Genomic DNA, 6,258 nt, shown 5'->3' with positions numbered 1-6,258 from the left:
CCACCTCTCTAGGTCATATATGCAATGGAATATTAAAAGCCATAAAAAGAAATGAAATAGAGTTATTTATAGTGAGGTGGATGGACCTAGAGTCTGTCATACAGAGTGAAGTAAGTCAGAAAGAGAAAAACAAATACCTTATGCTAACGCATATATATGGAATCTAAAAAAAAAAAAATGGAGTTTTTTAAAACATGAACAACTGAAAATTATTATTATTTTTTAAACACAAGACACCCTTGTAGCCCTGTTAAGACTCTGCAGAACGACCCTTGTGACGTTGTTTCATGAACCAACCCCTCATGATTTGTCTCTCACCTTGCTCTCTTGGCTCCTAGGTCTGTCCGTGTCGGTATTCTCCAGGGTCGAGTTCTGTTCTGGGGGAAATTCAAGTTCAGGGGCTCATTTACAGAGTTCCCATTTTCCAGTGAATCTGTGACATGTGAGAAATGTAGGGAGTTAGGAATGTGCATCTCATCTCCCCTTTTCAGGCAATTCTCTCTATGAGACTAGGTCAGTAGCAACTGTCACCCTGAGAGGAGAAGGAAGTGGAGTGAAGAGGGGTGTCCTTCCTCTCATGCCCCCGAAGGGGAATTTGCCACTTTTTGTGCTGTATTCAGTGACCTGCAATGCCATCACAATGAAAATCGTAATTATGGTACAAGAAACTTCATAGCCACACATATATCCGTACACACATCCATCCATACATGCATGTATAGCGGAAAAAAGAAAATCAGAAATGAGCTTGAAAACTTGGATACAAACCTGGTTGATGTCTTAGAGGACAATAGAACCATAACCACTGGTGTTGTCATTTCTACTGGATGAAAATCATTTGCAACTTATCAGTCTTTTAACATCTAACTTTACAATTTCTGAGTCCTAATAGATATTAAATAATAAGTCACCTGCCCTAGAGCGTCAGATCAACCGTAGGTGGCATTGTTAGTTAATGTTCTCGTATGACTTTGAAAGGACACCCCTTAGCAGATGAGATGGGGACTGTCCTCACTTCCCAGACCCAGATCACAAACCGTGAACCCAGAGCGCCAGCCTTCTTTCCTTGTGAGGGGTGGACGGGAGAAGCCCGGTGCTGGGTGGCCTCCTCAGCAGAACAGTGTTTTCTCCTTGGACCCTGGATCAGGGGATGCTGGGCTGTCCTGAGAGTTAACTCCAGGGAGCTAAAATGAGGAAGTCACTTTACAAATAAAACTGCAAGTCTGACGAGTGTATTTATGGTCTGAACATAAATGGCATCTTGATAAATGGCTGTGGCAGGACATGCTGTGGCCGTGTGTCTACACTGGCGTCAGCAGCCTCCACTCATCTCGGAGGCAACAAACTTGAGGCTGTCTCCCCATCAACCCCGTTTCCCTCTCCAGCCTCATCTCAGACAGAGCCCCACACCTACCTTTTCTCCTGCTCAGAAAGTCCCCCACCCCGGCTTTGGGCAGCTGATTCTGCTCTTCTCTCTGCTTTCAACGCTGTAACCCTGCAAGGTCCGATGGGGTAGCCGCTAGCCACGTGGGGCTATCACACACTTGAAATGTGGCTCATGTGACTAGAGTAAATTCTTCATTTTTTTAAAACTTAAGTTAATTTAAATGTAAAAACTGATAGTGTCATTATTAGAAATCTTTTGAGGTTATTTGGAGTAATCTGGGGATTGTTGCTACTTTGATTAACTTTTCTGGCTGTACATTTAATAACTTCTTTGGCTGTAAACTACTTCTTTGCACATTTTATGAAGTCTAAATCCAGATCAAGAATTGCCCCTGAAAATTGAGTGTGCAAATTGAGAGAGGCTACAAATGTAAAATACCGAACAGATTTCGAAAACAGTACCACAAAAAGACTGTAAAATGTCTTATTACTAATTTTTATATCGATTATTGACGATAGGATAAAATTATAATATTTTGGATGTATTGGGTTAAATAGAATGCATTGTTAAAATTAAGTTTGCTCATTTCTGTTTACTTTTTAATTTAAAAAGTTTTAAACGACGTATGTGGCTTGCATTACATTTCTGCTGGACAGAGCTGCCCTGACCCCCTTCTCCATCAGCACAGGTTCTGGGACTAGAAGAATCTGAACTCTAGATCAAGCCATACCACTCACTAGCTGTGCGATTTGGGGTAAGTGACTCTGTTTCTCAGGGCCTTCGTTATTTTTTTTAATCTGTAAAATGGGTATGGTAAGAACTGCCTTGAAATGCCTGCCTATCTTAGCCAATAAGTACCCACAAGCGCTCAGCCAAGTTAGCTGCTGCTCTTTCTGGCCACGTCCTAATGCATCCTTCAGGGCTTACCTAACATATCATCTTCTTTGGGGGAATCATTCCTAACCCTTCCAGAGGGTCTAGTTTAAAGCCTTTGCCTCTCTTATAAACTTTGCGGCATTGCTTGCAGTAAAATGACATCATTACAATATTTTGGGTTTCTTAAGGGCAGAGGCTCCCACTTATTCACGTGTGTGTGCTTTTAACTCTTATGGAAATTTTCAAACATACACAGAAGTTGAGAGAGTAATATACTGTACCAACCACCCTGCTCCCATGACTATAGTATTCCCATTGTTGTATTTCTCTGGCTTCGCACGGTACTCAACCCAAAATTCTATGTTTGTGGTAGGTGGCAGACAACCACACTTTCTTTGCTGCTCCTCGCATCAAGCAGTGGAGTTGATTTCTCCATCTGCTTTTATCTGGACTGGACCTGTGAGCTGCTTGGGCAGAGAGAATGTGGTAGAAGTGACTGTGCAGGCTCTGACCCTGGGTCTCAAGACCTGGAGGCTTCTGTTCCTGCTTTCTGGGAGCCCTGCTGCCATGTGAACAAGCCCGAGCTAGCCTCCTGGAGAATGGGCCACACGTGGAGCAGAGACAGACAGTCCAGGTGAGGCCCTCGTGGACCAACCAGCTCACTAGCGGCCAGAGAGGCCGTCCTTGACCTTCCAACCCCAGATCAGCCACCAACTCACTGCAGAGGTCAGACAAAGTGGCCCAGACAGAGGAGCCACCCAATCAACCCCCAGAATCAAGAGAAATAACAAATATTGTTGTCCCGTCTCTATGTTTTAAGGGTGGTTTAACATGTGGCAAAAGGCTACTAGATAGAGTTTAATGAAAGTTTTTGAACCAGTTAATGTCTCCCCAGCACACACGGGGCAGCGTGCTATCTGTCCAGTGACAGCTGCCATACCCCAGGGGCTAAGAAACTGTCACACGGTCCACAACCCCGGCCTGCTGCCCGCTCAGCCACGTGGGCAAGTCACAGGGGAAGGAGACTCAGCTCTGACAACCCCCGTTTGTAAACGTTTCTGGTCCTACTCTGCTCAAGAGATGTGCTTTGAGCAGATGAAATGTGCTAGGAACTGGTTTAAAAGATTAAGGGATCCTGCTGCAAAGCTATTGCCAGGGTATTAATCTCTCATATTTTCAGGACAACAGAAACTCTAGCTATCATGGTGATGGTGAGAGAACAGGATAGAACCTCATGTTAGGAGAGAAACTCGTGTTCCCAGATATCCTTACACATAGACAACTGCAAGTCTCCCTTCTAGAATGCATGGAATCTGGGGGGTTTGCTGAGCCCTGGAACAAGACGGCTCTTTTAATAGAAGCCAGTCTTACTGTATCACTTGGGTCAACACTTTCTCCTGAAGTATCCACATCATCTTATTGGGGGAATTTGAATTCTTTGGATAAGGGCTTCAAAATGTTCCACCTTATTGAACCTGTCCTTGTTCATTTTCAGTGCCTTTTATTCTCCTTTCATTTAAGTGGGACTTTCAGCCCCAGTGACTCCAACTGGATGTCAAGGGGCAGCTGTGACAGTCGTCCCCGGTACTGACCTGCCAGGTGTCCGCAGTTCTGTTCGGAGTGCCTCTGGCTTTGCCTTTGCTTCTGTGTCTCACGGTGCGATTGAAGATGGAGTTTCTCTGGATAGGGATGTAGTAATGGGGTGCTTTGTCTTGCATCTCCTGGTTGGCATGGGGTGTCCCCTCTTCTGAGAGGACCTCAGGTCTCACACTGGCCAGCTCACCAATCTCCCACGAACCACTCACTGATTTCTTCTGGGGCTTTCCCAAATCCGCAGAGTCCCTGGTCTCCATGGAAATAAGTCCAATTGTTTCTCAGCAGAATGACTGGAGAACAATAACCCCTCTCAATTGTCCCTGGTTTTGAGTGCTCTAGAATCGAAAGAGAACAGTTTTCAGTCACTGTCATCAGGCTAAAGATGCCATTCAGAGTATGGAATTCCACTCGCATTCAGATTTGAGGAAATTTGAAATAATCTCTGCATCCTGGCGACCACATCTTTGTCAATGAAAATTAACCACTGCAATTTGGATGCATTCGTGTGTCATTTTATAATTGAGGTTTGTTAATTCTATTCAGAGGCAACACTTGTGGGGAAGATGCTGAAAGTGGCTTGTGTAACTAACTTTCAAGTACTGTAAACATTCGCTGAATTAATCAAGAGAGGGTAGCAAAAATGGTGAGGGGAACAGGAAACCAAAGCAAGGGAAAGGAAGGTGTATGGCGACAAAAAGAAGGAGTCGTGGGAAGAATAGGAAGGGCCGTCAGAGAGTGACAGGTCCCAGGACAGTAAATTTAGAGACGGGAAGTCTTTTCTTAAATTGTTATTTATTTTTTAATTGAAGTATAGTTGATTTACAATGTTGTGTTAATTTCTGCTGCACAGAAAAGTGATTCAGTTATACATATATACCTTCTTTTTTTAAATATTCTTTTCCATTCTGGTTCATCATAGGATATTGAATATAGTTCCCTGTGGTATACAGTACGACCTTGTCGTTTATCCATTCCATGTACAATAACTTACATCTGCTGACCCCAACCTGCCACTGCATCCCTCCCCCAACCGCCTCCCCCTTGGCAAACACAAGTCTGTTCTCTGTGACCGTTAAGTCTGTTTCATAGGTAGGTTCATTTGTGTCATATTTCAGATTCCACATATAAGTGATACCATATGGTATTTGTCTTTCTCTTTCTGACTTACTTCACTTAGTATGATAATCTCTAGCTGCATCCATGTTGCTGCAAATGGCATCATTTTGTTCTTTTTTATGGCTGAGTAGTATTCCATTGTGTATATGTACCACATCTTCTTTATCCATTCATTGGATAAAGTGGGCATTTAGGTTGTTGGTGGGCATTTAGGTTGTTTCCACGTCTTGGCTATGGTGAACTGTGCTGCTATGAACATAGGAGCACATGTATCTTTTTGGATTAGGGTTTTGTCTGCATATATGCCCAGGAGTGGGATTGCTGGATCATATGGTAATGAGGATTGTTTCCATAGTGGCTATACCAACTTGCATTCCCACCAACAGTGTAGGAGGGTTCCCTTTTTAGAAATGGGAGGTCTTAAACCCTGCGAGGACAAACCTCTTGCCGTCCACTGGGGGGTCCAGTCTGGCTGGTGGCTGTCCACTGGGGGGTCCAGTCTGGCTGGTGGCTGTCCACTGGGGGGGTCCAGTCTGGCTGGTGGCTCAGTGGCCTCTCTGATAGGATGATGTATGGCAGCTGCAGGAAGGACGAGCCCTCCCGCATCCCACAGCTATCCCAGGGACTGGAGTAACAGAATGGTCACCTCCCTCTGGGGTGACCATAGGAGATACAGCATCTGAACCCACGTTTCATAGGAAAAAGGGGTGTATTAGGAACACACCAGGACTGCCAGGCAAATCCCTTTTTCCTCCCAACACAGGCCTTATTCTAGGGTAGGGGTCTTAGAGTGGAGTGAACCATGTGCGTCCTTCGAACGAGGTGTAAGCTGGTAGGGGGCTGCCAGACAGGGGAGCCAAGCTAGGAATTCTTTGTGGCTCCCCACCCACTTAGAACCTGGGGTCCCGTGGGTTCTGTGGAGGCTTAGGGGGGATGCAGACTGTGTGCAGAGGCTGTGTGTGTATACGTTTTTCTTGATTATGGGTCCAGAACCGCTATCATGTTCTCAAAGGGCTTAGAGACTCAGGAAAGAGATACATGAAGAACCGCGTCTTCTGTCTCTGCTTTCTTGCGCAAAACAGAAAGAATGGGCCCTGGACTTGACAGCACACCCCCCTTTCCCACTGCGCCCCTCTACTTACAGCCAGGTGCCCTGGCTACCCCAAGCCCCGCTTGTGGAGTTCCCCATGGGTGAGTGCTCAAACCCTCCCCTTCCCCCCGACCCCAGGCCCAACACACACCAGGATTTCAGGGCAGTTGGTCAGGTGATCTTAGAATATTCA

At 45.4% G+C, this 6,258-nt stretch overlaps 1 long non-coding RNA gene across 1 annotated transcript in view; it reads right to left on the bottom strand.

The window, feature by feature from the left end:
• Positions 1-323: 323 nt before the first annotated feature.
• Positions 324-6,258, bottom strand: part of LOC132428296 (uncharacterized) — a 40,498-nt gene continuing 34,563 nt past the window's right edge. Inside the window, exons 2-3 of the long non-coding RNA XR_009520098.1 lie at positions 3,856-4,194; positions 324-433 (exon numbers count right to left, since the gene is read on the bottom strand). This is a non-coding gene — a long non-coding RNA (uncharacterized lncRNA). The remainder of the gene's footprint in view (positions 434-3,855; positions 4,195-6,258) is intronic.

This window comes from Delphinus delphis, chromosome 7 (genome assembly GCF_949987515.2).
Source record: "Delphinus delphis chromosome 7, mDelDel1.2, whole genome shotgun sequence".
NCBI lineage: Eukaryota > Metazoa > Chordata > Mammalia > Artiodactyla > Delphinidae > Delphinus > Delphinus delphis.
This window is presented reverse-complemented; position numbering and strand designations above follow the sequence as displayed.